This window comes from Passer domesticus, chromosome 7, assembly GCF_036417665.1.
Source record: "Passer domesticus isolate bPasDom1 chromosome 7, bPasDom1.hap1, whole genome shotgun sequence".
In the NCBI taxonomy this organism is placed as follows: Eukaryota; Metazoa; Chordata; class Aves; order Passeriformes; family Passeridae; genus Passer; species Passer domesticus.
In genome coordinates, this window is record NC_087480.1 from 34,184,831 (window position 1) to 34,209,168 (window position 24,338).

Below are 24,338 nucleotides of genomic sequence, written 5' to 3' on the forward strand. Positions count from 1 at the left end.
GTAGAGAAAAGGCAGAGGAAATAGATATGCTTTGGTTTGGGATGTTTGACAAATCAGGCCCTGAGGGTGTTTTCTGGTGTTTGTGTTACTGAAAGGTCTGTGCAGCCTTCTTGTATGAATGACTACTGAATGGAAGATCTTTTGCAAAAATCTCTGCACTGTTCAGGTGCCTGAACTGTGGGAATTTCCAAACTGCCTCAAAACCAACACCAGGCTTCCAGTGTGACCCTCGATCTGCAGCAAAGGTGTTCAGGTGAGGTCAGGCAAAGGGTCAAAGACACCCTCAAGAGAGGGAGCAGCTTTCAGCAGTGACGCTGAGGCCAACACAGCATTAGGGCACTTCTCTGCTGACACCTGCTAATCCTCACAGCCCTTCCCAGGGAAGCTGAGGGTGGATCCCTCACCTCCCTCCATCACAGCCCAGCTGGCATCTCTGCAGACTCATTGCTAAGCCACTGCCATTACTGGCAAAGCAGACACCTTTTCCAGGGAGAAAACACTCAGCAATATTTCAGGCATGACTCTATTTTGAAGGCCTTACAAAAGTCTGACTTACAGAAAGATTAAAGGCAAACAGCAGTGCAATCCCCAGTGCCCAGCTCAGTGGTGGGGACAGTTGTCCTTCAGCTTCAAGATGATCACAGGACAAGGACTCATCAACCACGCAGCCATCACAGTCTGTTTTTTTTCATATAACCCTTGTCACCAGTCCCAAATGCTGCAGTGCAGAGCTCTGAGGACGCTCCCACCAATTCCAGTTTAAATGTCTCCATGGCACAGGTTTCCCAAAAGCCAACCAAGAGCTGGTTTGGTCCCTCAACCATCCAGCTGAGGGACCAAATGCCTCTCTCTCATGGGGCTCAAAATGAGCCTCAAGAAGCTGAGCCCAGCACTCAGAGCCCAGATCCTTGTGCCTTGCAAACTCTTTGGGATCAGTCTTTCTCCTGGAAGCCCAATCCAGGTTCCTCTCTGTCCAAAGAAGAGGCCAGAGAGCCACACACCACCACTGTCCTTTCTCTCCTCTCTGGCAGCCACGTAAACAAGCAGTCTGGAGGCCACTACATCTGCAGTGCAGCTACAGGTTGCTCCCTCCCAGCCCGGCATCCACACATCTCATGCCAGCAGAATCTGATGACAGCACCAGCTGGAGCCTCTCTGTCACGAAAAGAGGATGAAACCTGCAAAAGCCCCACTCCCATTTTCCCGTTCTCCCTCCGAGACCAAGCCATCACTCTCAGGAGTCAAGTCACTGCTGTTTTAGGGAAAAATATTTCATTTACATCTCCAAAATATCCCAAAAGGAAGAGGGTGATCACAGTTATCAGCCTGGCTGCTGTATGAAAGGAGCTGATGGGCTTGTGTGTGTGTCTGACCAAGCAGTGTCCACCTCACCCAAGCCAAAACCTGTCCCTGGAGAAAGGTGACCCCTTTGGCTATGTCTGGGAGGGGAGGAGAGGCCACCAGTCGTGCTCCTAGAGAGAGGAAAGCTCCCTCTCTCCGAGGAACTTCACTCCCACTTCACCTCCACGCTTAAAAGGATGCTTAATGCCTCCCTTAAGGTAGTAACTGCAGTCGAGCTGTGCTGTCAGGAAGGCTCTAATCCTGTGCTAATTTATTTTATCAAATTAAAAAACGAGCATCCATGGAACACCAGAGACCTCCTGTTCTCAGGGTCCCAGCAGAAAGCTGCATGATCCCTTTGTAGAAAGGGTTGGGGGGGGGAAATATGGTTGTTGTTTTGCTTCTTTTTTTTTTGCCAAGAATATAAAATTAATAAAACAGGATTAAGGGAGATATGGTTTTAACCAATTCCTTAATCCCAGAGAATAATTAATGAGAGCAATGCACCACTTGGCTCGACTCTCCCCACATTTGAATAATAAATAGCATCCCAAAAAAAAAAAAAGAAAAAATAAAAAAAGGAGGAAAGGAGGAAAAATGTGGAAAAAGGAACAAGAAGGTTGAGCTGTAAATTCTTAATACAAAGAACTTTTGCCATATGTATGTGTGTATCGCCTTCTGGTCTTGGATCCAGAAAATACTGATTATAAAGAAAGCAGAGACCAGTTTTGGCCACACACAGATGTGTTCAAGCCAAGATTTACGGGAATCTCCACACTTTTAAGAAACAAAATACCACTAAAAGTCTGCATAAATTGCCCACGCTAAGCTCTGCATGCAAACATCAGCCAAGACTGACTTATGTGCCATGAGCCCAGTGCAAGGTACCAGCCTCAGTCAGAGCCACTCACTCCTCATATTTTATTATTCCTCTTAATTCAAATATTCGTTCCTGAATTCCAGCCTGCATAAATTACAGAACCTGAACTCCTGTGACTTTCATCTTTGTGCTCCCAACACCACCACGTGCCGAGGGCAGGGCTGGCCTGCTACAGGAGCAGCTCTGCAGAGATGTGATTTAGGCCTCTGGACTTGAACCATTGACCAGCTGTTACCTGCAGGGTCCTCTGGCCATCAGAGCACGGGGTGTGGGGTTAGGCACCTATTTTATGGTGGGAGGAACCATCTTTGGGAAGGACAAGGAGCCCTCTGAATTGAAGCCCCTCATGTTCAAGTGTATCCCTACTGCCTTGCCTTGGAGATAGAACATGGCTTCTTAGGGCTTACCCCAAGAGTTCCCAGAGACCATCGTGTCTCACAAGTGTCTCTCAGGTCCTGGCCACTGCCCACCTGGCCTGAGGAGTTATTCTTCTGAGGAGTCCCAGCATGCAGAAGGAAGTTTACCACCAGGCAGCTTCTCAAAGGATGGTCTCGCCACTCTTCATTAACCCTCTTGACTCAAAGGGGAAACAAGGACCTCTTGAAGAGTCATTTTCCAACTGATGAGCAGATACCCACAGTGGACCTGTGACAGACTTCCATGTGACATCACCTTGACCTAGACAGGACCAGGCCAGCCCCATTTGGGGGTAGGATGGCCTGGATCCTAGAACGGCATCTCAGCTTTGGAGGCCCACACCAGCTGACCAGGTGGGAGGTCAGGGACATAAGGAGGAACATGTGAATAAACATGGCCCCATCCCTGCCTGCAGCCCTTGTTAAGGCCGGCCTCTGCTTTGAACTCCTTCCTGATGAAATGATTAATGAATGCCGTGCAGACCTCTTCCCTTCCTTCCTCTGCTTTCACCTGCCACACAGAGCAATACCAAACGAAGTGATCATGACAAACACAGCTCTAATTCTTTATTAATATTAATCAGAGGCAACCTTTCCATTGACACCAGAACCCGTGTGTGTGTTGGCAGGGAGGGGATAACACTGCGGCAGTGACATTTCTTGGGTAGGCAATTTTATTTTTTTAATTTTTTTTTAATTTTTTTCATCTCGCACCTTCCCTTCCCCCGCTTTAATATGGGCGAGCGATACCTTGTACAAACAGAGGAAGGAAGAAGCTGATTAAATAGCAGAGTTGGAGCATAATGAAAGAAAAAGCCCACTGCAAACATCTGCTGATTGTTTTAAACGGGAGGCACCGGGAGGTGGATTTCAGGTGATACCATGGTGGCTTCTCTCATAATCCCAGCTAAGGCAGCATTAGGGATTTGGAGCTCAGGGTGAATTTCATCCAGTCCCTGCTGGCAGGGAAAGAGGCTTAGGCAAGATAGCAAACCTCAGTCCCATCTCGGAGCAGGGCTGGGAGAACCACAAAGACACACCACAAAGCTGCCCTGAGCCAAAAGGGGCCTTTTCTTCGTGCCACCAAGCCAAGGGGAACTGCTCTGGGTATCAGTGTGGACACAGCCACCTCCCCTTCAGGTACTCACCAACACATTTTTGCTGCTCATGTTTGGCTCGAGACAGGAAGCAGAAGATGAAGGTCTCCAGGTAACCTGCAAGACGTGCACCTTTCCAGCTCTAGGCAGGTTCTCATGAGCAACCACTCCCTGGGATCCTCACGGGCTGGATAAATCCCTTTGGGTTGGAAAGGACCTTTAAAAGTCACCTAAACATTAGATTTGCAGGGTGAGGAGAGCTGTATGTGGAAGAAGCCATCCAATCCATAAGGAATGGAGACAGCCACCTGCCACTCCTTGCCCTAGGGGAGCTGGGGCACTTTTCTTCAGCTGGGAGGATGGTCACTGAGCACAGGAAAGACTTACATACTTACTTTCCTTGGCTGCCCAGTTGTTGATTTTCCAACTTTCCCCATCCTAATAGCCAAGGGACTGCAGGGAGATCTGTACTGAGAGAAGCCCCGGGTTCTCAGTTGAGTGCAACTTCCCTCTCTCTGTCTCTTAAAACAAATAGATTTTCATTGAAATCAACATATCTTTCTGAATTGAATAGGTTTTCATGGGGACAATAAATTTCTTCAAAACAATGCATTTTTATTACAACATATTTTTGTTCAAACCAATACTTTTTGACAACCAGATATTAATGACCAGGCCAAAGCCATAAATTTGCCTCAAACTATGTGTTTACTCATGGAAGGAAATAATTTTTCTCATACAAATACATTTTTATTTGAATCAATCCTCTTTTTTTCCACCCCCAAAAATCAGATACACTTCTGGGAGGGAAGGGGGAAAGCTGTGTACCCAGGAAAGCCCCTTCATTTCGAGAGGGATCAAGTGCTTGTGAGGATTGTCTCACTCTCACTTCCAAAGCCCAGAAGCTCCAGAGGTCACATGAAGCTTAAAACATAAACTGTTTTTCCCATTGCCCACGTACCCACATTGTCAGTTTCTGGTAGATCCTGCAGAAACAAAGGTTATGTCTTGCTCCCCTTGCTTAGCTGTTTGCTGTTTGAAATCGTGTTTGCAGAACCCAGTTAAATAATCCAGGCAGGGCAGAGATGCTCAGGCAGGGCACTCTGTGCAGCATCTCCATCCACTTTGAGGAAGCTTTTTGTTTCTCTTGGTTTTGGGAAATGTTTTCATCTGAGATGGCTGCTGCAATGCCCTGGGGACAGAACACACAAGGGACAGATATGTCTGGTTAGTCCTGCATCTTTCCTTGCAACCCACCTCCCTTGCAGACCTCCCTGAAGCCGGTGTGAAGGACCTGAGCCCCCCAGGGACAGGGCCAGCACAGTAGGTATGTTGGTCCTGCACATCCCTGGCCCTGCAGAGCCCAATCCTAGCCCAGAGCACCCAAAGACATCACAATAATTCCAGTGAGAGAGATGCAGCTCCAGTGGGGAGGGCCTGAGAGGCGCAGGAGGAATGGGGACAAGGGCCTGGCATCAGGGCTGAGTTTTCTGGAATTGCAAAGGCTTTGGCTGCTACTTTCGCTACTGATTCAAAGCCTAAGCAGGAGCAAACCCCTAATCTCCTCCAGATCCCCATTTCCCCAACTGACCATCCATACCAGACACATCCCCCCACCTCAGCAGCTGCCCACACTCGCAGACACCTGAGCCCTAATCAAGAAAAATCATTTTTTGGTGGCAAGTAGCTGCATCCAAGTGCTTCGAGCCACGTTTCCAAGCCTGGGCCTGAGTCAGAGCCTGGGGATCCCAGGCGCTCGGAACATCAGGGGCTGACAAGGGTTCATTTCCCGTGGCCCCTGTTGGCCACTCTTTGTTGAGCTTCCCCAGCCCATGTAAACATGCTAATTGCTTGGGCTCAGCACAGGGCTGGATGCCGTGCTGTTTGTTTTCCATTGAATAGGATTAGGGATTCTGACACCAATGATTAATCGCCGTGCTGCAGACGGCTGACGAGCCCGGGGAAGGCGTCCTCTCCGAGCGGAGAGCGCGCACAATCTCTGCCAAGCAGCTGCCACTGACTTCTATCTAACCCTCTGCATCTTGCCCTTTATCCTCCCTCTTCTCCCAAAATGTCTCACATTCACCAAAGCCAACACCAGGCTCCCAGGGAACAGTGGGAGAGGGGCCCTGGGTGTCCTCTGCCCTGCTCTCAGCCACCACGATGCTCCATCCTCTGTGCCATTTCCTTCATCAGCTTATCCCTGCATCCCGTGTTGCCAAAACCCTTCCAACACACTGCAATGCTTCAGCCAGCCCTTCTCAGACTTCCTATTAGTGGCCAGGGAGATTCATAAAATTTTTCCAGCTGCCGTCGCCAGGGCATGGAAATGTCACGCAATAGCCACGTCTCTCCACCAAGCTCTGTAAAGCCACCAAATGCCCTTAATGGGCACAGGGCACCCACCACTAGCCCCCAGGCCCCTTCCAAGTCCAAAGGATGTCCAGGGATCTGAGCAATGGGACCACTGAATGCCTTTGCCACATCTACCCTCTGCTTGTGGCCACAGAAACATTTCTGTGCTCCTATTCTGCCCAGCAGCAGGTGAGGAAGGGATGAAGTAGAAGAGGTGGGAGAGGAGGAAGGCTGGAGAAAGCGGCCTTGCAGGAGGAAAAACCTCAAATAGATGCAACCTTTGAGATTACCTCTTTTCCTGACCTTGCAGAAGGAGTGCTGGAGGCAAATCCACCCATCTCTGCTGGTGCCTTGTGCGACATACTGTCACTCAGACAAGCGACGTTCTTAATGGGTTTGTGGGAAAGGCCTGGCCTGCCTTTCCATCTGTACCTTCTGCCGGCTCCCCTCTCCAGCACTGCCTCCCCATACGACATTCCCTTGAATTATTTAGACTGGTAAATCTTCCTGCATCTCACATCTTTAGTCCATCTGTTAGCCGGGGCTTTGCCTTTATAGGAACTGTCCTTTATGCATGCCGGCATCTGTCAACAGTACACTTGCCTCTTTTATTCATGATCTTCCGTGGGAGATGGTACAAGCTGCAGAAATGCCTCATTTCTGGTATGCATTTCATTTTAATGGAAGATTACATGACTGGGGCCCATTTTATTACTTCTTGCCCTGCACATTCATCCATCACAAGCCCCATTTGCTGAGCCTGCACTGGGACGGCAGCCATCAGCCTGCTCGTGTCGGATTCCTCCCGTGCCGCTCTCTCCCCCCCTCTGGGATGGGGAGGAAGCGCATTGCGTTCGAGGAGGGGAAGGATAGCAAGGGGAGCTCATCCACCACGGGGCTCAGAGTTGAGTCAGGCTGCTGGCTAAGCCAAGCAGTTCTGGGAAACAGGCCTGGAAGTCCAAGGGTCTCACCCCTACACCTGTGTTCAGCTTCAGACCGTCCCTTCCCAACCCACACCAGCCATAGGTGCTGGGGTGAGGCCACCTGGTACCTCAGGGCTCTTTGGAAAGGTTCCACAGCCCCAAATAAACACACACATGCTCCTCAGCTCCCTCCCTCAAGCCTCAAGCCATCCATGATTCCCTGTGCATCCCACCTTGCACACACACACACACATTCTGCTCACACACAGCACTGGGAGCAGCATAAATAAATTCAACGTGAACCAACAGTGGTAATTAAACTGCCGGTGGTATTTGCAGCCTCTCTCTCCTGTAAGAAGGTTGCATGCAATTAGTGAAAACATTTTGGACTGGGAACAGTGCCAGTTTGCTCTGTCCTTTCTTTCAACTCCCACAGAAACCCGAGGACCCCTGATTATCCTCCAGACTGCAAAAAATAAAACCTCAGTAAAAACATTCCACTTCCATATTGTGGCTCCCTGAATTAAGGGATTACTGTGACCTGAGGCAGCAAGCGGGGTCAGAGGGGCCAGAGATGGAGATGACCTCTTCAGAGATGTTGGGGCTTCCCCAGCCCACAGTCCTCAGGCAGCATGAGACACAGGTGACCATTTTAACCCAGAACACAGTGTCTGTCCTCAAAAATCCCAGCAACGAGACTTTTCACCAAGGCGAATTTCTTCTCCATCTTGTTCAGATGAGATTTCAACATTTTCACTAAAGATTCCTCCAAAAGTTAGGGCAGCCCTGGTGTCTTGATGAGGTTCAGACGACACTTTTTATTTAACTTGGTTAGAAAATGGGACTTAGATGAAGTAATGTGAGCCAGTGCTCAGCTGAGACTCCAAGCCAGTCCTTGGTGAGCTTCAAAGCACGGAAAACGTGAACGATAATCATTTGAAGCATGGAAAACCTGAACCATAGTCATCACTGTTGGCTGGGATGCCAGTTCTGGCTGGGAAAGAAAAAATGAGCAGCTCTTGGATGACAAGGAACCCTATGGAAAAGGCAGTATTCTTGTGCAACCTACAATATTAGTACATACTAAAAAAAAATAGGAAAAAATTGCCATAAATAACGTGCTAACTACCACAGCGGAAATTCAGGGGGAGAGAGCCCAGACATGCCTGGAGAAGAAATATGTGAGGCAACTGTCTCCAAACCGACTGGGATGAGCTGGAAGAGGCCGAGCAGCTCCTGCAGACGGGGAAGGAGCCCTCGCCAGAAGCCGCTCCCACGCACACGCACGGTGCTTCGGAGCCGGTGGGGAAACCTGCGAGCGAGCGAGAGCTCCTCACCCAGCAGCCAGGAGGAAACAGCACCACGTGTGTCCCATATGGCAGGAGAAACCGGGAAGAGTCTGGGCAAGCAGCTACAGCAGAGACTGAGGGAAGCAGACGATACATTTCATCAGGCTGCTCAGCTAAGTGGTCACCGTAACTTCCATCTAATATTCAAAACAACCTCAACTCTGCCCCTATTTCACACCCAGTACCCCCCTCTAGTAGATGCTCTCCATATTGTCCAACCTGATGGCATAACTCAGCAATTTCCTTTCAGGAATCAATGAGAACAAATGAAAATTTAATACGTTCTCCAGACAACCCAACTCTTTTCTCTCCCCCATGGTAAATAAATAATGTGCTAGTCAAATGATGGATGGAGTGCTTGGAGATCAGTGGCCGAGTGCTATTAGGGGCTGGGGAGGATGGTGGAGATGTAGTCTAGCACAGGATGATGTGGTGGCCATGGGTGATTTGAGCACATAAAGGAACCAGGAGTGAGAGGGGAGGTGTCTGGTGGATGCAGAAAGGGGGCATGGAGCAGGCTGGGCTCTCCTGTAAAGGCTTATGCACAGGGCTTATTTGGTTTCTCCACATGACTAGATCCCAAGTCTGGTGCTGTCAATGAGAAAAAAAATCAAAGGCAACTCCTTTTGTCTTCAGCTTGGTTTGGGTCAGGAGATTTTGCTGGATGAGGATGTGAGATTTTGGCTTGTTTGGCAACAAGTGGCTGGAGAAGACTGAGAATGGTCTGAGGGATCTTCAGGCAGCACAGCAGAGGGACAACTGAACACAAATGCACTGCACATCTCAGAGCCAACAGGAAAGGTGGAAAAGTAGAGCTAAAGAACTAAGGAAGGGAGACCTGACTGCAACATCACCTGGACAGGAAAGAGATGAGGTTTCCCAGTTGCTCACCAGGCTGGGTGACCTTATACAACCTGTGTCCTGGGACACATGCTTGTCTAGGAATTGTACCTCACCTCAAATTAAATGTAGATGTTTACCTTTCCTTTTGGGCTGTGAAAAGCGTCCCTAGGGCTCCCCAGGTGGAACCAAGGTGAACTCTTGGAGATGGAGTTGGGTTGCACTAGCAGGACCTGCTGGAGAAACAGCTGTCAACCTGTGACATGTGGTGTACAGGACAGATGGTGGCTGCCAGGGACATTAACCTGGGCCAGGTCTCCACATCTTCCCCAGGACAGGACACTGCACTCATTAACTTGCACTAGTCCACACCTTCAAGCCCAGGTTTGGGGCTCGGGTCTAGGAGTCTGAGGGAGCACTGCTGGCCCCATCTCTCACTGCAAGCCACTGAGCAAACACAACATCTGTGCCTCCAGAGGCCAGGTCCCAGCTGGTGTGTGTGGTCCTGCTCGCATCCCCCTCTCCTGGGCCACACAGCTCTGGCTTCTGATCCTGCTGAACTTCAGGATGCACAAACAACAGTGCCTGCTCTGCCTGGTCCCACAGCTGTGCTTATCTCCCGAGCTGACTGTGTACCTCCTTATCTCGGGGGAGAGCCTCTGTGTAAATATTGCTGTAAATTCTTTGGCTTCCCTTCCAAGTCGCGCTGTTCTTTAATGCCTTCCTTGTAAGACCTGCTTGCCCTACCCCAAGCCATTAGCTGTAACAGGACGTTAATAAGGAGGGGGTTTGGTATCTCTCAGGGATGTTGACCTCTTTCACTAGAAGCAAGGCACCCATTACAGAGCAATGATAAATCACAAGCCTTCCACTCCTTCCCCAGCAGGCACTTCTTTGCATGCATAAACACACGCCAGAGGCGCACGCGCGCCCTGCATTAACTCTGGCAACACCCAAAAGCTTTGGCAAGCCTGGGGCCAGCTCACCCCCTCAGGTCTCCCTCACCTCTGTGCATCCTCACAGAGCAAGGCACCCTCCAGCCTCTGGGTCCAAGTGTGGTCCTCCTTTGTGCAAGTCATTGCTACACCCACGTGTAGCTCCGAGATCAGTGAGCCAGAGCATCAACCCTTGAAACCATGGAGGGTGCTGCCAGAGACACTGCAGATGTTCACACAGCACCAGGTGGGCACCCAGTGGGCCAGGGAAGGACAAAAACCATCACTGTGCTCCCTCAGGGTGTGCTACCTCACCTCTGCCAGCCAGGCTGTCTGCTCCAAATCCTGTGGAACAGAGCACAGACTCTACCCAAAGCTTCCCAAAGAAAGCAGCATTTCTGCAGCCAGACCATTTTTTGCTATATTGAGGAGCTGTTGTGTTTAATGTTGAGTGCAAGCTTTGCCCTTTGAGCTGAACCATCAGAGAAGACACAGCAGGCCTCATAACCTGCACAGGGAGAGGGACACACTAACAGGGAACTTCAGATGTCACCAGAGCTGGGCTGCCACCATCCCTGTCCCTAAGCTTGCAGAATCATATATCCTGAGTTGGAAGGAACCCACAAGGATCATCAAAGTGCAACTCCTCCACAGCACCACCTCAAGAACCACAAGCTCTGCTCCATCTGAACCACCCTCAGACTCACAATTACAAGCCATCAAAGAGTCTTACAGAAACAAGGCCCCCAGTAATTTTCCTGACATTCTTTAACATGTGTTTTTCCACCATGACAATCAGTTCTTAAAAACCTTCTTCCTTTCCTCTCTTTTTTTTTTGCTTTTGACATAAAATCAAAAATACACTTGGAGACCTTGCTGGCTTCAGCCTTCGGATTCAGACTCCAAGAGCTGACAACCCTGTTTTCAACATTGTTTTTTAAGCAAGGAGAAAAAAAAAAAAAAGCCACAAGCATCAAAAGCAAGAAATTTGGCTGAAAAAGAAAAAAAGAAAAAGAAAAGAAAAAATCCAACCAAAAAAAACCAACATCTGCTTGACAGAGGATTGGTTTTGACAGGAAACTATTGACCAGGTCTAACAAGCAGGGTCGGACCTGCTGGAGCAGGAGCATGGGTTTCCTCACCCATCCCACAGTTTGTAGTGCAGAGTCCAGCCAGCCCCTGTCTGAATTAGCAGCCAATTTGCTCTCAGCCCTTCATGGAAAAGCTGGAAAGCTGGAGAGCATCTGAGCCATGCACATCCTGGCCCACGGTCATGCTCCAGTGCAGCAGTTGGAGCTGGGAATGGAGCATCTTCCCGGCATGCCCTCCTCTGCACTCGTAAACAGCCTCTTGCAGACGCCTCTGCTCATCCTTTAATTACATTAAGGCAAAATTTCTGCTGAGCCCAGCACAAAGCTGGATGCCTGGCAGTGCAGGGAGAAGTGGGTGTTCCTCCTGGTCCTGGCTCTGCCCACCCCATCCTGGTGTTCTGCCTCAGTTTCCCTGGTTTGACAAGTGTTCCTCACCCTCACACAATGCTGCTGCTGTCTGCTTGCAGCTAAATACTAACCCGCCCTCTCAGTAAAATTATTTTGCTTAGTTTGAACAAACAAATTTAAAACCCTCAAATTATCACCAGCAAATTCAGAGCAAGAAGTCTGGTCAGAGCAGGTTGAAGGGTTGGATCCAACCTGCCGGGGATGGATCAATCCCCTCCATTCCTGCACTGTGTCCTCCAGGCACAGCTGTTTCCTCGGCTGTTGTTCTGCTTTGGACTCTGGCTGCTGCATTTAAAACTTCTCCACTTTTCCACGCTCACCTCCTTCCTGGCAGCTCAAGGGCTTTTGCTCCCTGGGGCTGTCATTAATCGGTTGTGATCAGAGGTCGGCTATAACCCTTTCACAGCAGCCTCTTGACTTCACTCTCACCCTGGGGGATGCACTCAGGGACAGAGCAAGAAGCATGTTGAAATATGGCTTTTTCCCCCCCCCCCCCTTCCTTACAGTAAAGCCCTTGCTGTCATCAGAGCGAGGAGCTGCTCACACTTGTGACACAAAACCAGGAAATCAGGGCGCTCTTACTCCAGACTCTGCAGCTGGTTAATGACCTTGGGCAAAGGGTTCCATTTCTCTGTGCCTTAGTTTTCAGTGATACTTTTAAAAAAATATGTGGGAAGAGAAGGGTTGTATTTCTAATAAGGGTGCTGGCTCCAAAGATGAGACCTAGAGGGCGAGGTCTGACTGTGACACCATTAGCAAGCCACATTGCCAGCTCTTGGTGGCAGGGAGAGTTTCCAAGGAAGGTCCTTTCCACCCTAAATGGGATGGGAAGGCACAGGCTGGTGGTGAGAGCTGGGCTGGGCAAGGCTCATCAGCCCTGACCTGAACGTGGCAGTCACTGAACCACTTGGAAAATGGGGTGGGGACAACAGGAATTCACTGAGGGATCGAGCTCCATCTAAGCCACTTTCTCCAGGAGCACACACTCTCAATGTGGGCAGATCCCAACAGCCTTGGTGCAGCCCAAGCAGCCCTGTAGGGGCAAACATGACTTCAGTTTTTTGTCATATAGGCAGTCTGGTGTGGCAGGCTCTGCTCTCAACCTGCAGCCGCCTCACCATGAAACCTGTTTGCTCCCAGCCTGTTTCCATTCCCACCTGGAGCAGTTTAGCACTGGAAGATCTCCCTCCCAAGGAGCAACACAACAAGAGCCAGCTTCAGCTAGGCATTAATGCCATATAAATTACCACAGAGCCATTAGAGGTGCAAATCCGCTTCGCTGTTCTACATGATAACACCCTTATAAAGGGACACCTCATTTGGCAGGTTATTCCCTGCCAGAATGAGGGGAATGATAAGGACATTGGCTCTCCTAACCTGTTGGCAAATTGATGGGACGTGGATTCCATACATAAAACCAATACCTACAGATCAATCTTTCCTCACCTATTTTCCTGCGATTGCGTGGCAGGCAAAAATATGCACAAGTGATGATGAGGTGTATCTAATCTTCTGTTAGTGGGAGATGGGTTCCCATTCAAGCCCAAGACTTCAAGATGCCCATAAACACAAATTTCCAGCCTAGTGTGAAAGAGACCTTCCAACACCTCATTATGCAGAGGGGTAAATTATGCCACGGTAAGTCATCAATTCTTCTCATCTCTACTGGACAAAGGTGGCTGAGAGGACCTGGCAGTGAGGATCATGTTGGGAAGGATAGGGAAAAGAAGCCAGTGCAGAGGCATTGGTTAGGATATGCTTTCTGCCTCTGTGGGTTTCTCAGTCATGGCCCCACAAATGCATCAAAGCATGCTGCTGTCAGGTACAACGTGAGGATGCAGCAAGAGTGACACTGTCACACACATATTGGTGTGTTGTCACCTACCCACACGTTCAGCTGTCCAGACAAACCTTTAGTGGGCGAAAACTTGAAGATTTTAGCCCAAAGCCATGGGAAAATGGACTTTTACAGGAGCTTTGCTCCTGCTGGGTGTTTAAAATGGCACCACAGAGCACCACTGAGGGATGATTGAACAGCAGGTACAGCTGGGGCCTGGTAACAGAGCTGGCAAATTTTGTCCTGAGATACACAGAACATTCAAATCCCTTTCATCCAGACACCTCTGAGTGCTGCTGCAGGCAGCAGAGGAGCTCAGAAGCAGGGTTAGCTTTGGGTGGGAATGCCACTTGATCCAAGCACAACTGCAAGGGCTTTAAACATGAATTTGTACCTGGGATAAGTTCACACTGGCTTCAGAAAAATATCAGGCACTGTACCTGCTAGAGCCAAGAATCCTCTTCAAGATATGGGGAAACCCTCAGCATGCAGTCAAGCAGAAAACTCCTTCTAGACGAATTAAAGCTGTAAATAAATTAATTCACATGTCACTGGTGGCTAAGAAGTTTGGGGAGAGAGTCAAGGATCAAGTGACATAGGCAGGACATGGGGTAGAGCCAGGAAGTCTCCCCTCCTTCTTCTCAAAAGGAACAGAGAAAGGAAGGGGCTATGGCAGGAAGCACAGGGACTGAGGACCAGGCAGAAGAGCTCTGTGAAAGGCATAAGAAAAAGGCCAGAGGGGAGAAAAGAGGACAAGGAGTGAACAACAGGTGCTGGGACAGGCTGGGAAAGGGAGGCTGGTTGCAAACCACACCTGGAAAGCCAGATCAGCCCATATTAACCCTTAAAACTCACACAGGTTTTCCATGGAAATTTGTTTCCAGCTGCTGCAGTCAGAGGCTAAGGGTTGTAGGAAGCATCCCACAGATTTCAGAGGTTTCTTGGCTATAGCTCTGCTCACCAACACCTGCTTTGCTGGAAGAAAAAAGCACAAAAAGCAAAGGCTGCTGCATGTTGTTTCCCAGTAGTGTGCAAGTATTCATCCATCTGTAAACATCTGGAAGCCGGTAGAGTTCAGCACTTGCTGTACATCCCCAAAAGAAGAGGACAAAAGTGACACGGTTTTGTGAAAAACAAGTGCATTTATAATGAGATCCTTCTGGGAATCATTGGAACTGGGATCTCTTGGAAGCTCTTGAGTGGGTTAACTCCTGTTGAAATCAGAACATGAGTGAGCAAGGGCTACAGGGACCCAAACAAACTGAATTCCAAAAGTCTGTGCCACTCAGCTAGAATTTGGGCTTTTTAATAAAAAGTTGCTGTTCTGGCCACATCAAGTCCACTTACCTTTCTGGCCTGGGACAGGACTTGAGCAGGGCTTCTCAGAGGCCACACATGGACAAGTCCTGGAGGCTGACACAGCCCCTGGATCAATTTTGAACCTGGAGGGCGACTTCAACCTCAAAGCAGTGCATTTGGGTCACCTCTCCTGCTTATACCAGTACCAGTTCCTCGGCCCTGGCAAGTTAGACCCACTCTGTGTCAGAGCTCAGCTTTCTAGAGCCAGGTTTGAATGCTTCGGTCCCTGGAGCCTCGCCTGAGCTGTCAACGGAGTGAGGGGGAAGGAGAAATGTACTGTCAGGAAATGTAATCTCTGAAAAGTGCAGAAATCCAACTGTGGGAGGATTTACAGGAGTTCAAAACTAAGGGACGCCAGGAAAGACAGCTAAATAAACACATAGATCATGCATCTTGAAAGCTGGTGTCAAGATCGTAAAAAATCAACTCGATTATAGGAGCAGACAGGTGGCGATTGGTGCAACCCCTACACGTCGTGTCCTGGAGCCTTTGGCTGGCCCTGTCCACTGCAAAGAGCACCCAGCAGATGTTTTCCTGATTATAAATGCTGTATAATTTATAATCCACAGCCTTGCACTTAAAACGATCCCGGAGCTGTGGGGAGGCCGAGGGGTAGAGAGGCCAAATCCCTCCCGTCCATTAAGGCAACCAGGCCTCATCACTTCCCAGTGACACGGAGAACAGGCTGTGCCTGTGATGTGTTAGGGACTGGGTGCTCTCAGCAACAAGTGTGGGGGACCTTACAACATCATTTTGATGCCATCAAATGAGGAGTTACCTGCTTTTTCATCCTGCTCCAGAGCCACAAGGAACATCCACCATGCGACAGCAGCAGAGGTGTGCTGCTCCCAGGGAGAAAAGTGCCTCTCCATGCTGTGTCGGGCTCTGCAAAGGTCAATCAAGCTCTTGTCATCCTTTCCTCTCTCTTTAGAAGTTGGCTGAGTCTTGCCAAGGTGTCCGTGAGAAGTTTGCAAGTGTTATGGCTCATATCACTCAGAATTCGGAGAGCAGCACCTTGAAATGGAAAATCCAGCACTTCCTCCCCCTTTAGAAAAATCACATATAGGGGCCCACGAGGGAAAACAATGAGCTATAAAAGTGTTCTGAACATCTCTTCTCATCTTGGCACAAAACACTGCTCTGGGCTTTGCTAGCAAAGGAAATTGAGCACCTCGAATGCCTGGTTTCAGAGACAATAAACAGACTTGCTCCTGGCCAGCTGAAATTGCTCCAGAGATCCCAATGGCCTGATGTTCCTGGGCAAATCTCAGCGCCTGACCTTCACCGATGGCTGAAACCACATGCCCTGGGTTGGGCACCTGGGGCAACACTGGGGTGTCACTTTGCAGAGCACGGGAGGAGCACAGCTCGGTGGAGGGATGTCCACCCAGAAAAGGTGGGGAAAGGGCCAGAAGAGCTGAGGGAGTCTTGCCCAGAGCTGCCTCAGGTGGTTTCAGGCTCAAAGAGAAGCCTCTGGGGGCCACCAGCTGGCTCAGGGGTCACAGAGCGCTGCTGGAGCTGAGCCCTCGGAGGGCTGCGGGGACTCCCCAGCTCGGCTCGCTGCTAACCCAGCGCTGCCCCCCGCCCACACGGCCACATCCCCGTGGGGGGAACCGGAGCCAGCCCGTCCTTTCCCAGGGAAAGGCTGGGAAAGGCGCTGGGAACACGCTGAGGGCCGGGGAAGGGCTGCGTGCCCGGGTGGGGCTGGGCCCGAGCCCCCCAGCCCGGCTTCCCCGCAGCCGGCAGCCCAAGGCAGCAGTCTCTGACCCCCCTCTAGTGGCTATAAAACATAGCCAGGTTCACGAACCCGCCAGCACAGCCGCCTGGCAGGCTCTGGGGGCTGGCACCCCGGCCTGGGGGGCAGCTGGCCCGGCAGGGCTCTGGGCCAGCAAGAGCGAGGGGATGCCCAGCCCGGTTCCAGCCGGCCCCGCTGAGGGGAGGACGCTGAGCATGGGGAGATGGTGATGCCAGGGCCCATCCGACCCCAAGTTTTCCATCCTACGCCCTCCATTCGTGAAGAAATAAATACATTAAAACAGGAAAGCAAAGATCTTCCTCCAAGTGTCCGCAGAGTGCAGAGGCAATCTCCCTCCACACTGCACAGCCCTGCCAGGCTCTGCCCTTGCTCTGGAGCACAGGACACACCTGGGAGGAGCAGACACACCTGAGGGCCACCTGCACAGCAAGGCTGCAAGCAACCGAGCCCCTGCTCCAGCCCTGAGGCACAGCCTCCTCCAGGGACAGCTTTGCAGCCACTCTCAGCCGGGACAGGACAGGGAAGCAGGCAGCACTTCCTTGCTGTGAGGCCCAGAGGAGATCCTACTCCCTGATCCTGAAAGGATGAGAGTTGGAGTTTTAACCTTCTCATGGGAAAGCAGCAGCCCTAAGGCAAAACAGCGCAGAGGCAGCAGCATCCCCTGAGAGCTCCTTCCTCCAGCCCCAAGGACAAAACAGGGGGAGCAAGGCTGGCTTCAGAGGAGGCTTTGGATGGTAACAGGCACAGCCTCACTAGCAGGGTTGATAACAGCACCTCAGCTGGGCTGGGATCCCAAATCCCAAAGGCTTTCCTGCTGCATGCATCCACACACATCCTCCCAAGGAGGCCCACGGGCTGTGTACCCCTCCAGCACTCCTCGAGTTCACATTGAGACAGTGCCATGCACATTGAAGCAGACACAGAATGATTGTTATAATAAGTGCTGTAAAACATGCTGCTGCTTTTTAGCTTGGTTCCCAAGGAAAGTGGCTTATGCAATTACACTGTAGGCTTCTGTGCTTCAATCGCTTTGGAACCTGTCAGCTAATTTTAACCCAATTTAGCAGAGAGACAGAAAACTCAGAGAGTTTTAGTCTCACTAGGCTGTCAGCTAAAGGACAGACACCTTCTCAGTGTCCTCCCTCGAGAAAGGGCTGCAGTGTGAGCTCAGCCTCTTGCCAGACACCAGAGACTCCCCATGGCCTTAACAAGCAGCCCAGTGCATGAAAGGGGGGTTACTGGAGCTCCCATTCCTCACCCAACCTCACAACAAACCCGGGTGGCAAAGCTGCCTTTCTACCTGCCTCCCTTCTAACCACTAAACCCCATCACATTTTGTTTTTCTCTGGGAAGATTAGTTATTTTCATCCTAAGTTTTCTGTAAACTAAAAAAGTTCCGTTTCCTTTGGCTAGTGAAAACTATCGAACATCATTAAAAGAAAAACTTGAGAATGCTTTTCACCAGAAATTAAGTTGTTATTTTTCCTCTTTTTTCTTTCTTTTAAATTCCTCAGTAGGGAAGAGAATGAACTGAGCATTTTTAGACAAAGGTGGGGGGAAAAAATTCTGATTAAATACAAGGCAATCCAGTCACATTTGGATGGAAGAAATGTTCTACCAGCTACAGAGTGTTGGCACCTGCCAAACATCTGACCTTGAAAGATCGGGCCAGGCTTAGTATGCATGGTACAGACAGGGTTTTAATACAAGAGTTTCAGCTATATATAGGAACCCATCCATTTTCATCCTTTAAAACAAAATGCAGAAGAAAAGCCTTGCTGGAGCCAGGGTGTTTGGGAGCCAGTGTACCCTGGCAGCACTGAGAGGCTGACGAGGCAGGAGAGCCCAAAGGAGGCAGCCCAGGAAACCGCTCCAGGGGACGTGGTGTGAGACCATGGTTAGTGGTCAGCTCTCAAAACACTCCGCTTCTGTTTGGCTGGGGCTGTCAAGATGAAATTAATCTTGCCTGGGCAGTCAAAGTTTGGATCTACTTTCCCTAGCCTCTAATGAAAAATGCATAGTGGCAAGCATTGGAAAATCCCTGACACTCAGCACCAGAGGGTACATTTAAATAATTCTATGAATATAGATCAATAAAACTAATGCACTTATAGCTGCTGTGTGAAGTATTCAAACTAGAATAAAAGTCATCTTGTATTACAAAGCCCTGTATTAATTCCTTGCACCTATTGTTTTACATATTCAATTAATCTTAGTCGGCAGAGAGAAACTCACAGATGGTATTAAAAGCACAAGGCACGTGGGGCTGTATCAGAGAGCCCAAGCATCTTCATAACCAGGAGTGAGCTCAGGGGAAGGTGTCCCTACAAGAACCCACTGCCTGCAGGCTGGAGGATAAGACATCATGTGGGCTGGAGACATGAGAGGACAGCTGTGGCCATGCTAGGACTTCCAAATCCCTGTGTGTGTGGTGTCCACATGTCTCCGGGGACTTCTGCAGAGAGGGATCTCAAAGCACCAGGAGCAGGAGCCACAGCGAGAAGCACCTTCCCAGCAGAGGTGGGGATGGAATGAGGACCTGGAGCACTGGCCACTACAACTCCCAACTTCACTGCCAGAGGAGAAAAGGAGATGGGAGATAATCCATAAGGTTGTGGGGCTGGTTTTCCAAAATCTCTCAAATGCCAGCACCTCTCACTTAGCTGCAGGGAAAAGCTTTTCATTGAACAGCTATTTTAGGGATCTCCTCAGGGAATTTGGAACAGAAATCTGTTGGATGTGATAAAACATTACATTAGAGGTCCAGACCATCAAACCAATTAGTCTAAAAGCTGTCAGCCTGGACTTGCCAGCCCTTGCATTTTGAAAACCATACTTTGTATGGACCCAAAACCACTCACACCACACCACTGTTGGTGTTTGAGTGCCCCACACTGCTGTGGACCAGACCAGCCCTAGAGCTGGGCAATCAAATCCAGTCATGCCTCTGGGAAGGCTAGCCCTCAGCTGGGAACTGAGGGAAAAAGAGGCAAAGAGCTCTCTGGTATTTCCCATGGGGCTGCAAAGATTTGGAGGTTTGACTCCAGCCACACTGCAGGTTCCCTCTCAACTCTGGCAAAACATCCAGCCCAAATTTATCCACCTCTGACTGTTCAGAGCATCACCCCTGGAGACACTGCCCAGCTCTGCAGAGGAGGGACATGCCAGCTATGTCACTGCCCTCCCCACTGCCTCCACACAATCACCAAAATGCTGTTTGATCTCTTTCTCCAGCAAAGGCCATAACCTTTACCACCACGGTGGCCACCGTGACATTCATTAAGCTGGCAGTGCTGAACACTCTTCTTGCTGTGATGAATTTAGAGTTGGAGGGCTGCTCTGCTCTGTCACTGGGCAAGAGTGCCCTTCAAGACAGCACTGCTGGTGCCTTAGGATGTTGCTTTTATATTTTTCAGATCCCATATTCCCTTAGTGTATAACTCTGAACTCCATACAGAGTGTTAGCTACTGTCTTCACATTTTGGCCAGATAAAACAATTCGTTTCTAGGCCTGGGACTCAAGGATACCCTACAGCCTCAGGCCCCAAAGAGTATAAACAAAAGTGAAATAAGGAGGAGCAAACTGGGGGTAAATTACTTCATTACCTAAAGCTGTAATTGGAGGATTAACCCCTGATATGTAAATGGACCAAACTTTTAATTGTCTGAAACACTTGTGACCATCACTCATCTTGGGTGTAGCCCTTTGAAGGCTTTTGACTGCCCAAGGTGCAGCTATTAGAAGACCTTCAATAAGGTCTTCTAATTTTAGAATTTTTATTCTAAATATAATTTTATTATATTTAGAATATAATAACATTTATTCTCTTAATCTTGTCTAGCCTCTGTTTTAGGTAGCCACTCCAAGGCATCACAGCTGGCCCACCCTCACAACTGCTCACCATGTCTCACTCCTGACTCACCCAGCACTTTACTAACCAGCCCTGGACTGTTGACCAAAATGACAGCACACTCTACATTGGCAGCAAAACCTACTTAATGCCTTCAGAAAAGCCTATTCCTCCATTTCAAAAGACAAAGGAATGCTTAAAAAAAATACCCCCCCCAAAAAAAGCCCACTGAAAGCATCCAGTGTGATCCAGCAGACAGAGAGCACCATTGATAGAGATCTGTGTTAGCCCATTAATAACACAATGCTAGGCTTGCATCTGGACTCATTTTGCTTGTGTATTAATCATGTACATTCAGTATAATAAGCCCTGTGTGTTGCCACAAGGTAGGACACTCTTATTCCCACATGGCAGGTTTAACAACTTTGCAAGCTTAACAAAGCCCTGCTTTCTGATAGGAGGCTGGAGTTGGGTCCCTACCAAAATGAGGTTCTCAGGAGGTAATAAAACACCAAGGAGATGCTATCTAGTGGATTTGGAGCATTTCACTCCCTTGAAAGTCAAGTCGACAGCTGATTTAAAGTTTCCAGCTAGGTCATACAAAAGTCAACAGCGGCTGCATCCAGCCAGGTTCAGAGTTTGAATATTTATGGTGTCAATCTGAAATCCAGATAACCACAAATAATCCAAACCCATTAACTCCCCCCTCATCCAGAGGAGAAAGCTCTCTGGACATTAATGCCCACATTTCTAGGGTTACCACGGGATCGTGGACAGAAGGTTGTTTTTGCTGTTTCTTCTCTTTCTTATTATCCTTTTTTTTTTCCCCTAACTGAAGGTTATTTTGCATCCATGGCGGCATGTCAGGCAGTTCCCGCCAGATCCGCCTGCCTTCCAGGAAAGCTGGAGTGGGCACCACGTGAGTGGAGCTGTTTGGAAGCACTGAGACTCTCGTGTCCAGGTCAAGTCCAGTCCACCAGGGAACAGCCTGATAAATTGCCATCATCACTGCACTGCAGCGCAGGAGTGCAAGGTAATCATCCCTGCTCGCTGCCCAGCACGGCCGCGGGAGGAGGCACGCACATCTCCCAAGTCCTAGAGGTGATGTGGGGCAGCAGGAGACGCCAAGGAAAAAGGAGAAAAAAAAAATTAAAAAAAAGAATAGACAAAATGCCAAAAATAGAGGCTGGATTATCTGAGGCTGAGGAGGGCTGGCATCACGGCAGGGAGACTTGCTGAACTGAGCTAGAGAGGGAGCAGAGAGCTCCTTCCCCACCCACCCACCAGCTGGATCAAGCTGAGGAGTCACATTACAGTGACACGCTGGCCCCCGGGGGAGGCCGTGCCTGGAGCAGGGAACGGATCCTTCTGCAGACATCCCGCAGAACACCCCAGTGGGTTACAACAAGGGTTTCATGAGCAGGAATCTGCTGCAATGCCCCAGACAGGAGCCATCCTGGGAGATCTTGGCACACTGCCTTTGGCCTCTCCGCAAAAGCTCCTGAAGAAATCAATCTCAGAGCTTTCAGTGGTGCTTTCGCATCTCCGTTGGCAACTTGGATGGCCCATCCACAATGTCAGCTGTTAACCCCATCTTTATGGCTTCTCCCTTGCACAAAGGCTTGGGAAAAAGTCTTTTTTAAAGGAAAAAGGAGTGCTGCTGGTGGGCTGGTGTGCTTTGTGGGCAGGGTTAGGGTTAGGGCTAGGGTTCCTGGGCAAGCCTAGGAACTGGGAGCAAGCACCTGGAGCGACACTCTGGGCATGCAGGAGCAGCAGCACCCTAGATTTTGACACGGCCAGCACAGGAACAGCCCCACACAGATGTGGGTTGGAACAGATCTGAACACAGCTGCTGGTGCTTGCCAGAGCCACGAGCAGCCTGAGATGTTTGCCAAGTCCTGGGACTTGCTACAGCAAGGTTGTGGGTATGGCAAGCCAAAGGAATCAGTGGGATGCTGGCAAGGAGGGCAGAGCAACTTGAGATAAGAGCAGAATCAGAGAGAAGTGAATGGGTTAGTCTAGCAAACATATTCCCATCCAGAAATATGCCCCAAAAAACTCAGCTGAGTTTTCCTCTGCTGCTGGAGAAGAGTTAGTGCCCCTTGGTGGGTTTTAGGAGGATTAGTAAAAGTATCAGGGTTAAAAATACTTTTGTAACTGTCTTCATGGACAACATGCCTAAATATAACATTAATTTCCATATGTCATCCAAATGGCTGCTTAATAAAAGCAGGGACTGAAACAACATGAAGCACGGTTTTGCCATCGACTCACGCGGGCTCCAGCGTGCACCCTGTCACACAAACAAACCAGCTCCTGCTGAAGCCAGCAGAGCTGATGTGGGCTGGAAACATTTTGCTTTTTCACCTCAGTTCAGATGTCTGGCATGAGGCTGCTAGCCTTTTACTGCCCCTCCCTCCAGGCAGCCCTTTGGGGCTGTTCTAGGTACCCAACCCCAGTGATAAAGCAGGAGGTTCATGCAGGTAGGATTTTGAAGAGAAAGGCATGCAGAGGCTGTGCCTGTGCATTCTACCCGCTGCACGATTGTGAAATTACGTTGAAAATCGATTCATCTGAAGAGGAAAGGAAGTTTGTTCCCTCTGTCGTAAGAGCAAATTGAGATGTTGATACACGTCTCTGTTTTGACAGATCTGCGGGGCAAAGTTAAGCTTGAGCGGGTGGTGGAAGTCATTCGGGGTGATTATCAACACACAGTAATTACAAGGCAAAAGGGGGAGTTGGCTGGATACCTTAATTATGCATTTTCAGACTTTCTAAACATTCAAGGATCTCACTAAATCAGCCTGCTATTTTCAGAAAGGAAAATATTATTGTGCGGTTGGAATGCCATCAGAGGAGTAAACAGAAATATCTGTATGTGGAGTGGAATTGCACTCTGTTCCTTCTGGGCTCAGAACAAAGAGATTTAGGAGAGGAATTGCCCCTGTTCTCCCCTCCCAGCACACAAGGGCTACTGGGCTTCACCAGAGTCATCAGCTCAGCACATTTTTGGGGCCAAAGCAGAGAAGGGACAGGTCACCTAGGCCTCAGACCCTCAGGTGAAGTGTTTCTCCTGTGCTTGCAGAAGGGTCAGGCCATCCTCCAGCAGCTGAAGTGTTCAGACTGGGGAGAACAAGCTGCCCAAACCACCATTCCACTTATCCCTTTTGATCAAACTCAAGCATAAGAGAAAAAACTTTCTTTCCTTCAAAACAAACAAACAAAAACCTTCACTTGGACTTAAAACCAAAGTTCCATCTTCTAACTCTTCGTCTCCACTTAAAGCCAACCCTTTGCTTCAGAACAAAATGCTGCTCCTAGAGTGAAACTAAAACATTTCAACTTGCCAAAAGCTTCTCCCCCAAAAGAGACTGTTTCAGGTCAAGCCAAAACATTTTTTGGACCTGCCAGCAAATTTAGCAACACAATTCTTTGTGCTGCTGTAATTAGTATGAATGGGCTTCCTTAGCACCATTGTTTCAGGAGCAGCTGTGCTGCTTTGATGAATACCCATATTTTTGTGTGTCACATGCATTTGCTAGGGCCTGTTTATAAAAGTTTCAAATCATACAGTCAGGGAGCAGAAGAGAAATTATATCAGGAGACTTGGGCGATCTATCACAAACCGCAGACAAAGAGAGAAGACAGGGATCTTGTTTTGGGACATGGGACAAGGACTCGGAAAACCCAGCTTCAGTTCTTGGCTTGGCCAAAGACTGAGCTGGGCAAGTGAAAAATACTCATCTGCTGGCAGGCAAAATTATCCAGAGATTAAATAACCTGCCAGCTTGTCTATTTAAATTTGAAGTTTTTTTCACCAAAGAACTGTGCTAGCTACTCATTTACTGTGGAAGTAGGTAAAAAATGTTCCATTACCATACACACATACTGTGTCTATAA

General features: G+C 49.3%; 1 long non-coding RNA gene across 7 annotated transcripts in view; it reads right to left on the bottom strand.

Annotated features, from left to right (window-relative positions):
• Positions 1-1,949: 1,949 nt before the first annotated feature.
• Positions 1,950-24,338, bottom strand: part of LOC135304783 (uncharacterized) — an 81,279-nt gene continuing 58,890 nt past the window's right edge. For 5 of the 7 annotated variants that reach the window (XR_010366026.1, XR_010366023.1, XR_010366025.1 and 2 more), the window contains 5 exons: positions 15,610-15,876; positions 14,328-14,447; positions 13,913-13,997; positions 3,786-4,926; positions 1,950-3,148 (listed from right to left, as the gene is read on the bottom strand). This is a non-coding gene — a long non-coding RNA (uncharacterized LOC135304783). Of the gene's footprint in view, positions 3,149-3,785; positions 4,927-6,379; positions 8,007-9,341; positions 9,435-13,912; positions 13,998-14,327; positions 14,448-15,609; positions 15,877-24,338 lie in introns of all 7 variants that reach the window. The other 2 variants (XR_010366027.1, XR_010366028.1) reach the window with 2 other exon arrangements.